The 10924-nt window shown below is 34.7% G+C and overlaps 1 protein-coding gene and 1 pseudogene across 13 annotated transcripts in view; one reads left to right on the top strand and one right to left on the bottom strand.

Moving 5' to 3' along the window:
• Nucleotides 1–10924, bottom strand: part of Grik2 (glutamate ionotropic receptor kainate type subunit 2) — a 657782-nt gene that overhangs the window by 433064 nt on the left and 213794 nt on the right. The gene's annotated exons all lie outside the window — the stretch shown is intronic.
• Nucleotides 8857–10924, top strand: part of LOC104850317 — a 3370-nt pseudogene continuing 1302 nt past the window's right edge.

Genomic DNA, 10924 nt, shown 5'->3' on the forward strand with positions numbered 1-10924 from the left:
TGTTTCAAAAAAAAAAAAAAAAAAAATCTATAGAGTTTTTGTTCAGCAGTAATCAACTCACCAAAAAAGAAACTAGAAAAATAATCCCATTCATGGTAGCTTACAAAAAATTTCAATTTCTAAAAATTAACCTAACAAATGAAGTGAAAGACCTCTACTACTACAACTGTAATACTCTGAAATAAATGATACATATATTATACATATTATATACCATATACATGATATGTATATGTCATTAGAGAAATGCAAGTAAAAACAACCTGGAGAATCCATCTTACTCCACTAAGAAAGGCTATCATCAAGGACCACCCAAAAAAATTCAGGTGAAATGTAGATAAATATAAACTTTCCTATATTGCTGTTGGAAATGTAAACTAGAATACCACCGTGAGAATCAGTAAGAAGATTTCTGAAAAAAACTAAAAATAGAAATTCCATTTGACAAGCTATACATCTACTTTGAGCCTTCATGAAAAAGTTTAGTCATCATATTCATTGGTATATACCTATCTACGTTTATAGCAGTACAATTCACAAGAGCTAAATTATAGACATGGGCTTTTTTTTCTTTTGTTTATTGGTACTGTTAGGTGTACAGTACAGTTACTTTCATCATTGGGGTCTTGTACCTTTTCATGACTTATCTTGGTTATTTTTCCCCATTCCCCAGTACTCCCTTCACCCACTCCACCCTTCCTTGTTTAAAAATATATTGTTTCCATGTCTTTCCTGTTCACATATTTTTTCTTTTCCCTTTTTACTTTTCCCCTGCCCTTCCCATATCCTCTACTCCTTTAGCCCTTTTCTTCTTATTACATAATACCAATTATGCATTTTGATTCTTATTTACTTTTAATTTTTCACACCAGACAAACTATTCAGTATTTACATGTGTGATTTATTAATTTCACTTAAGAGCACGCCTCAATGTACATCCACTTAGCTATAAATATCTCTAGCTTCTCATTCTTATGGCTGAGTAGTAGTGCATTTTATTAAAAAAACACATCTTTATCCAATCTCCAGTTGATGGGCAATTGGGTCGTTTCCAAGTTTTAGCTATTACAAACTGCGCCCTTATAAACATGGGTGAGTATACTTCCCTTTCTTTCATGTCTATGTACCCCAAGCTTAGCCACCCACCTTGGCTCTGATCCAGGCTTCACCCTCTTGCCCAAATCCATTCCCACATTCTTAATTAACTATAAATTTTCTCTACTTTCTCTGAAAAATAGTACCATAAAAAAATTCTCCAATTTTAGACTTCCTGTAGTTCTCTCTTCTTTTCGCCTTTTCTTATGCTTCTTTTTAACTAGTGCATTTCAGTGATCCAGAATAATGAAGTTCATTTTGGTGTATAGGTACACGCATGTATTTTAATTATTTTCACCTCTATTACCCTCTTTCCCTTATGCTTTTAAATTACAGGTATTTCTTTAAACATAATTCACATACAACTTCCTCCACTACATTCCTACCCATTTAACTTGTAAATCAAATTCTGCTCTGTTACTCTATTGACTCAGACATTACAATGTACCAGTTCACTAGTACTTCTTCATCTTTCTTAAGATCTTTTTGCTAATAGATTTTGTTGTATCAGTGCTGAAACTGCATTCTCACTTGCTTTATGAGAGTCTAAAATTCCCTCTCGTATGCAAGTGAAATATAACTTTCATCAAACATATGCTATCCTCCCCTGCCTTAGAATTGTTTTACCATTATGCCTTTTATGAAATAAGCTGTGCTTTTTTATGTGGCACAAACTCTACTTCAAGTTATGACAAGACAAATCTATCAAATACACAATATCAATGTATAAGCTCCAGGATAGAGAAATACCTTTCATATTCCCTGTTAGGTTTCCAGCATAGATACATATTACATTGTAAATAGCAAGCAAATAAATGTTTTTTCTATCTGAAAGACACTCCAGGGATCATCTGTTCCAATATCCCTTTGGCTTCCTCATATTCTCAGAAAAAAATACTGATAACCTGGCATGGTTACCTCCAATGTCAAGTTCTACATTCACTTCTTGCCTCTATTTCATTACTAAATTGTTGCTGAGTCTTCTTTCTCAAGGTATCTTAAGAAGATTAATGTCATGCTAAATCAAGAAAAACAGTTATGGCTTGTGGAATGTAAGGAATCAGTTAATATTTTAAACACTTTATATTTTTACTCTTCCATATGCTTTTCTCTAAGATTTTATTCATGTAATTTAAGTATATCTAGATACACATACATTTTTCACTGGGTCATACTCATTTTAGCGAAGTACTTGTAGAACAATTTGTTTGAAAATGTGTTAAAGTTTTCCAATAGTACGGAAATAAAAGTCCCCCAGACATGATATTATACCTAGAGTAAGGTATGACGCTGTCATCTATTCAAAAACTAAACCTTGCTCATTCAAGAGTTAAAAAAAATGGAGAGAGTCAACTTTAATATTACCTGGAGTCACCTTTTGTCAGCAAAATCTATAAAACCTAATTTTATGAGTTTGCAATGCCTCAAATGTGAGCTCACAGTTATCGCCCTATAATTTGTTGAGTGTCTTTTCATTTTAGATTTCAAAGGATAAAAATAAACTCTGTAGCTTGAAGAAGTTTTTGAAATTGGGAGAGGGCAACAATATTAAACAACTGGGCTTTAGCATTCACATCTAAACATGGAGATAAAATTCCACTTCTGCCTGGCTTGTGGCACGTTTGAGTCAGAAAAACAGTGAAAGAACTCTATAAAATATAAAGGACCACATAAATCCTAGTTATTATTATACTCATTGCACAACAGCAAATTATCAAAGATCAAAATGTGAAAAACAGCAAGGCCTATGGGGGATTACAGGGGAGAGATCAATTTGGAGCAGAGATCTAGAGGAATCTTTAAGAAGGAAGTTCTTTGTCTTATAATCACCTCTGCCACCTCATACCTAGTCTTGGAAAAGCACTCACAAGTTGTCTGTTGGACCCTAATCTCTTTCTCCTCTAATTTACTACACCATCACCAGACCAAGTTGTTCCTGTGGTCTTCACACTACTGTTGTCTAACACCTTCCAACACTTCCAGGATCCTAGAAGAAGCGATCTAAATTCTGTATTTGGAGGCATGTCGGCCTATCACTAACTACTCAGTCTCCCTAACTGTCCACTCCAACTAAACTCCTGTAGCAACAACTGTTTACATCATTAACTTGATAATTTATTTTTATTCAACAGCAAAGACTTACTGTTCCTCATTTGTCAATTAATCACGTAATGTAAAATACAATTCCTTGTGGCATCTGTCTCCTGCTGTATCAAACTGTTACTTATATTTTCCTCCACTTAATATAGTTTCCTTTTGTTTATCTCCCAGTCCTCAAATGGGTCATTGACAATGGACACTGTTTAATATTTTTCTCTGCACAGCCACACCACAGTCATGTATATATATGACTTTGCTTCCATTTATTGATGAAAAATTCTGCAAAGTACATCCCTGAGGCCCTTACTCAAAGCATCTCTCCTTCCCAGGGCAACTCACATCCAATAACTAATTCAATAAAGGGCTGCAAGACCCAGCTTTCTCACTCTAAAGGCCATCACAGCACTACAGCAACCATGAGTGATTAGCAGGATCTATTTTATGACTCGATGGTAGCCACATTCTCTCTTTGCTCAATCTTGCTTCTTTCCTCCTCACTACTAACATTTCTGCATACTAATACCCATTTTAAAAGGATATTCTGCTTCCCTAGGTGCCCAAATACTGGCTGAAAATATGAAATGATCACACATAAAAACAAAGCCTACTGGCCTTCCCCTTATCACTTGCTTCCCAGAATCTCAAAGATAAACTTCATGCTCAGTTAAAATTAGATTTCATTTTTGATGATATGTAGTCATCCTCCCCTCCCGTGATTCACTGTTAACAGTAAAATTGATAGTAGATAACACTGTTAATCCACTTACATTTCTAACAAGTGTGTCCCTTTCTTATCAGGAAAAACATAACCCTAACATTGAGTCACCTGATGAAGGAACAGTTTGTTGTAGAATCTAGGGACAGTGTCACAAAGAAGAGGGAAAGCAGGGTAGAGGCAGAGCTGAGAGGCAAGCTGATGACACGCAGTCTGTCACAGAAGCAACACTGGTCAGTCACACAATAAAAAACACAAAAATGCACCTAGAAAAATCAGCCAGACTCATTTAAATACATTCTATTTTAAAACTGAAAATTTTCGCCCAAAGGTAGTATGAATATATTCTTTGGACATAAATACATTTATTTCTATATACATTATATAGAATAAAGCAAAGGCAAACGGTCTCCCTTTAGAATCATTAAAGAATATTGAAAAGCTACTTTACCTAGGTTATTATAAATGTTCTCTTTAAATGTGTAAACAAATTGAATTAGTAAGTTAATAATGGTGTACATCAGTGAGAGGGGCCTTGCTTGAATTTGATTCTCAGCACTAAATAATAAATAAGGGATGATACCCACAAGTCCAATCTGTGCGTCCCAACTACCTCTCAGCTTAGCTTTAGACACATGTAAGCTATTATCTACCAACCTTTCTATTTGGATGTTCAGAATTCTAGTCATGTGCTGATAAATTTGCTATAAAAAGAAATGACAGAACCAAAAACCCAAGAAAAACAGGTTTTATTTTCAAGTAAATATTCTCAACATGGTCTCATCCAAACTCTGACCATTTAATAATCACTGAAACTCTTCCTAATTACCTGTTCAGGGTCAGTGAATTCCAGCCCCTTCACTCCACTACAAAGCCAGAAACCTATAATATACCTTTTATTCTCCTCACACACCAAATCCTAAATAATTCTTCAAATTACATCCAATCTTCAGTATTATTTTTTTTTCCTATTCTGTCACTTGCTTTTATTTTTATTACCACTACCTTAGGTCAGCCCATGTTTGTGTTTCACTTGTCACTGCTATGCTTGCCTTCTATTCCTCTTTCCCAATATTGTCCACAGAAGCTAGCATCATCTTTTAATGCACCCAAACTAGGCCATGTCACTTTCTTGGATATTTTTGCACTTTTTGATATGAAGTAGGAAGATCTTTCCAACCTCTTCTGGTATTGTCCTCCTACTCTATTTTCCTACGAACAATTCAACACTTCCTGCTCACCCATTTTGAACTTCGTGAAGCCCCCAAATGTGTCTGATATATTATATACATATATACATATATGATATACATATATATATACATATTATACATAGCTTTTCATTTTATTGGTACTGTTAGGTGTACAGTACAGTTACTTTCATCATTGGGGTCTTGTACCTTTTCATGACTTATCTTGGTTATTTTTCCCCATTCCCCAGTACTCCCTTCACCCACTCCACCCTTCCTTGTTTAAAAATATATTGTTTCCATGTCTTTCCTGTTCACATATTTTTTCTTTTCCCTTTTTACTTTTCCCCTGCCCTTCCCATATCCTCTACTCCTTTAGCCCTTTTCTTCTTATTACATAATACCAATTATGCATTTTGATTCTTATTTACTTTTAATTTTTCACACCAGACAAACTATTCAGTATTTACATGTGTGATTTATTAATTTCACTTAAGAGCACGCCTCAATGTACATCCACTTAGCTATAAATATCTCTAGCTTCTCATTCTTATGGCTGAGTAGTAGTGCATTTTATTAAAAAAACACATCTTTATCCAATCTCCAGTTGATGGGCAATTGGGTCGTTTCCAAGTTTTAGCTATTACAAACTGCGCCCTTATAAACATGGGTGAGTATACTTCCCTTTCTTTCATGTCTATGTACCCCAAGCTTAGCCACCCACCTTGGCTCTGATCCAGGCTTCACCCTCTTGCCCAAATCCATTCCCACATTCTTAATTAACTATAAATTTTCTCTACTTTCTCTGAAAAATAGTACCATAAAAAAAATTCTCCAATTTTAGACTTCCTGTAGTTCTCTCTTCTTTTCGCCTTTTCTTATGCTTCTTTTTAACTAGTGCATTTCAGTGATCCAGAATAATGAAGTTCATTTTGGTGTATAGGTACACGCATGTATTTTAATTATTTTCACCTCTATTACCCTCTTTCCCTTATGCTTTTAAATTACAGGTATTTCTTTAAACATAATTCACATACAACTTCCTCCACTACATTCCTACCCATTTAACTTGTAAATCAAATTCTGCTCTGTTACTCTATTGACTCAGACATTACAATGTACCAGTTCACTAGTACTTCTTCATCTTTCTTAAGATCTTTTTGCTAATAGATTTTGTTGTATCAGTGCTGAAACTGCATTCTCACTTGCTTTATGAGAGTCTAAAATTCCCTCTCGTATGCAAGTGAAATATAACTTTCATCAAACATATGCTATCCTCCCCTGCCTTAGAATTGTTTTACCATTATGCCTTTTATGAAATAAGCTGTGCTTTTTTATGTGGCACAAACTCTACTTCAAGTTATGACAAGACAAATCTATCAAATACACAATATCAATGTATAAGCTCCAGGATAGAGAAATACCTTTCATATTCCCTGTTAGGTTTCCAGCATAGATACATATTACATTGTAAATAGCAAGCAAATAAATGTTTTTTCTATCTGAAAGACACTCCAGGGATCATCTGTTCCAATATCCCTTTGGCTTCCTCATATTCTCAGAAAAAAATACTGATAACCTGGCATGGTTACCTCCAATGTCAAGTTCTACATTCACTTCTTGCCTCTATTTCATTACTAAATTGTTGCTGAGTCTTCTTTCTCAAGGTATCTTAAGAAGATTAATGTCATGCTAAATCAAGAAAAACAGTTATGGCTTGTGGAATGTAAGGAATCAGTTAATATTTTAAACACTTTATATTTTTACTCTTCCATATGCTTTTCTCTAAGATTTTATTCATGTAATTTAAGTATATCTAGATACACATACATTTTTCACTGGGTCATACTCATTTTAGCGAAGTACTTGTAGAACAATTTGTTTGAAAATGTGTTAAAGTTTTCCAATAGTACGGAAATAAAAGTCCCCCAGACATGATATTATACCTAGAGTAAGGTATGACGCTGTCATCTATTCAAAAACTAAACCTTGCTCATTCAAGAGTTAAAAAAAATGGAGAGAGTCAACTTTAATATTACCTGGAGTCACCTTTTGTCAGCAAAATCTATAAAACCTAATTTTATGAGTTTGCAATGCCTCAAATGTGAGCTCACAGTTATCGCCCTATAATTTGTTGAGTGTCTTTTCATTTTAGATTTCAAAGGATAAAAATAAACTCTGTAGCTTGAAGAAGTTTTTGAAATTGGGAGAGGGCAACAATATTAAACAACTGGGCTTTAGCATTCACATCTAAACATGGAGATAAAATTCCACTTCTGCCTGGCTTGTGGCACGTTTGAGTCAGAAAAACAGTGAAAGAACTCTATAAAATATAAAGGACCACATAAATCCTAGTTATTATTATACTCATTGCACAACAGCAAATTATCAAAGATCAAAATGTGAAAAACAGCAAGGCCTATGGGGGATTACAGGGGAGAGATCAATTTGGAGCAGAGATCTAGAGGAATCTTTAAGAAGGAAGTTCTTTGTCTTATAATCACCTCTGCCACCTCATACCTAGTCTTGGAAAAGCACTCACAAGTTGTCTGTTGGACCCTAATCTCTTTCTCCTCTAATTTACTACACCATCACCAGACCAAGTTGTTCCTGTGGTCTTCACACTACTGTTGTCTAACACCTTCCAACACTTCCAGGATCCTAGAAGAAGCGATCTAAATTCTGTATTTGGAGGCATGTCGGCCTATCACTAACTACTCAGTCTCCCTAACTGTCCACTCCAACTAAACTCCTGTAGCAACAACTGTTTACATCATTAACTTGATAATTTATTTTTATTCAACAGCAAAGACTTACTGTTCCTCATTTGTCAATTAATCACGTAATGTAAAATACAATTCCTTGTGGCATCTGTCTCCTGCTGTATCAAACTGTTACTTATATTTTCCTCCACTTAATATAGTTTCCTTTTGTTTATCTCCCAGTCCTCAAATGGGTCATTGACAATGGACACTGTTTAATATTTTTCTCTGCACAGCCACACCACAGTCATGTATATATATGACTTTGCTTCCATTTATTGATGAAAAATTCTGCAAAGTACATCCCTGAGGCCCTTACTCAAAGCATCTCTCCTTCCCAGGGCAACTCACATCCAATAACTAATTCAATAAAGGGCTGCAAGACCCAGCTTTCTCACTCTAAAGGCCATCACAGCACTACAGCAACCATGAGTGATTAGCAGGATCTATTTTATGACTCGATGGTAGCCACATTCTCTCTTTGCTCAATCTTGCTTCTTTCCTCCTCACTACTAACATTTCTGCATACTAATACCCATTTTAAAAGGATATTCTGCTTCCCTAGGTGCCCAAATACTGGCTGAAAATATGAAATGATCACACATAAAAACAAAGCCTACTGGCCTTCCCCTTATCACTTGCTTCCCAGAATCTCAAAGATAAACTTCATGCTCAGTTAAAATTAGATTTCATTTTTGATGATATGTAGTCATCCTCCCCTCCCGTGATTCACTGTTAACAGTAAAATTAATAGTAGATAACACTGTTAATCCACTTACATTTCTAACAAGTGTGTCCCTTTCTTATCAGGAAAAACATAACCCTAACATTGAGTCACCTGATGAAGGAACAGTTTGTTGTAGAATCTAGGGACAGTGTCACAAAGAAGAGGGAAAGCAGGGTAGAGGCAGAGCTGAGAGGCAAGCTGATGACACGCAGTCTGTCACAGAAGCAACACTGCTCAGTCACACAATAAAAAACACAAAAATGCACCTAGAAAAATCAGCCAGACTCATTTAAATACATTCTATTTTAAAACTGAAAATTTTCGCCCAAAGGTAGTATGAATATATTCTTTGGACATAAATACATTTATTTCTATATACATTATATAGAATAAAGCAAAGGCAAACGGTCTCCCTTTAGAATCATTAAAGAATATTGAAAAGCTACTTTACCTAGGTTATTATAAATGTTCTCTTTAAATGTGTAAACAAATTGAATTAGTAAGTTAATAATGGTGTACATCAGTGAGAGGGGCCTTGCTTGAATTTGATTCTCAGCACTAAATAATAAATAAGGGATGATACCCACAAGTCCAATCTGTGCGTCCCAACTACCTCTCAGCTTAGCTTTAGACACATGTAAGCTATTATCTACCAACCTTTCTATTTGGATGTTCAGAATTCTAGTCATGTGCTGATAAATTTGCTATAAAAAGAAATGACAGAACCAAAAACCCAAGAAAAACAGGTTTTATTTTCAAGTAAATATTCTCAACATGGTCTCATCCAAACTCTGACCATTTAATAATCACTGAAACTCTTCCTAATTACCTGTTCAGGGTCAGTGAATTCCAGCCCCTTCACTCCACTACAAAGCCAGAAACCTATAATATACCTTTTATTCTCCTCACACACCAAATCCTAAATAATTCTTCAAATTACATCCAATCTTCAGTATTATTTTTTTTTCCTATTCTGTCACTTGCTTTTATTTTTATTACCACTACCTTAGGTCAGCCCATGTTTGTGTTTCACTTGTCACTGCTATGCTTGCCTTCTATTCCTCTTTCCCAATATTGTCCACAGAAGCTAGCATCATCTTTTAATGCACCCAAACTAGGCCATGTCACTTTCTTGGATATTTTTGCACTTTTTGATATGAAGTAGGAAGATCTTTCCAACCTCTTCTGGTATTGTCCTCCTACTCTATTTTCCTACGAACAATTCAACACTTCCTGCTCACCCATTTTGAACTTCGTGAAGCCCCCAAATGTGTCTGATATATTATATACATATATACATATATGATATACATATATATATACATATTATACATAGCTTTTCATTGGCTTGATCAGTTGTTAATTTCCTATGCCCATCAGCTAGTCTATATGTGTGTGTGTGTATATATATATATATATATATATATTTGTCTATATAGTATATTTTATATTAGTCTATTTATATATTTATATTTAAATAGTCTTTGTATTTATAAATACATATTTATATCCTGATAATCTGTATATTTTAGCTTACATCCATATTTTACCCTAAAAAATGGATTAGAGGAAATTTCTACTTTCCTCCTTAACACAGAGTCTTTTTAATGTGTGTGTAAAGACCTTACCTCTGATGCTACATTTCAGTTCCAGTTTCACTTAAAGTTCTCTGAAGTTACTTTTGGAGCCATCAATTATTTATATTGGTCTATTGTTTGCCACTTCTTTGTTCACCCTTGTTCATAATGTCTCACAATTTCCCACCTAGTTTGAATTTCTTTTTCCTGAACTATATCCTTCAGGAAAAAGAAATTCAAAAAGTGTCTAAGAACAAAAACCTCTGTGGTCTTCACATAAAACTGTCTTTATTTAAGCCTCAACTTTCATCCTCAATTTAGCAATCGAATCTAGAACTCTACTTTGACAATATTTCATCTAAACACTCCAAAGCTAGCAATTCTGCTGTTTTCTAGCTTTCAATATTGCTTAACGAAAATGCTATTGTTGGGTCAGGGATTTAGCTCAGTGGTTCCACCACCTGCCTTGCAAGGGCAAAGACGTGTTCAATCCCTGATACCCGCCCCCCAAAAAAGAGAAAGAAAACAGAAAATGCTATCATCCAACGAATTTCAATTTATGTGTTCATAAAGTCTTTAGGTGGATTTATTTTTATGTAAGCTATTCAGAACCCACTGTGGTTTGTGAATCTAAAATTTTACTCCTTCTGGAATATTCTCAGTCACTAGCAAATTACATATTAGTTTGCCTTATTTTACTTCTGGAAATCCTATTCCAGATGGATTAATGTATAGTATCTGGAAAGACTAGATAGACA

The sequence above is a fragment of the Fukomys damarensis genome, unplaced genomic scaffold (genome assembly GCF_012274545.1).
Source record: "Fukomys damarensis isolate Sample0158 unplaced genomic scaffold, DMR_v1.0_HiC HiC_scaffold_14, whole genome shotgun sequence".
NCBI classification, from domain to species: domain Eukaryota; kingdom Metazoa; phylum Chordata; class Mammalia; order Rodentia; family Bathyergidae; genus Fukomys; species Fukomys damarensis.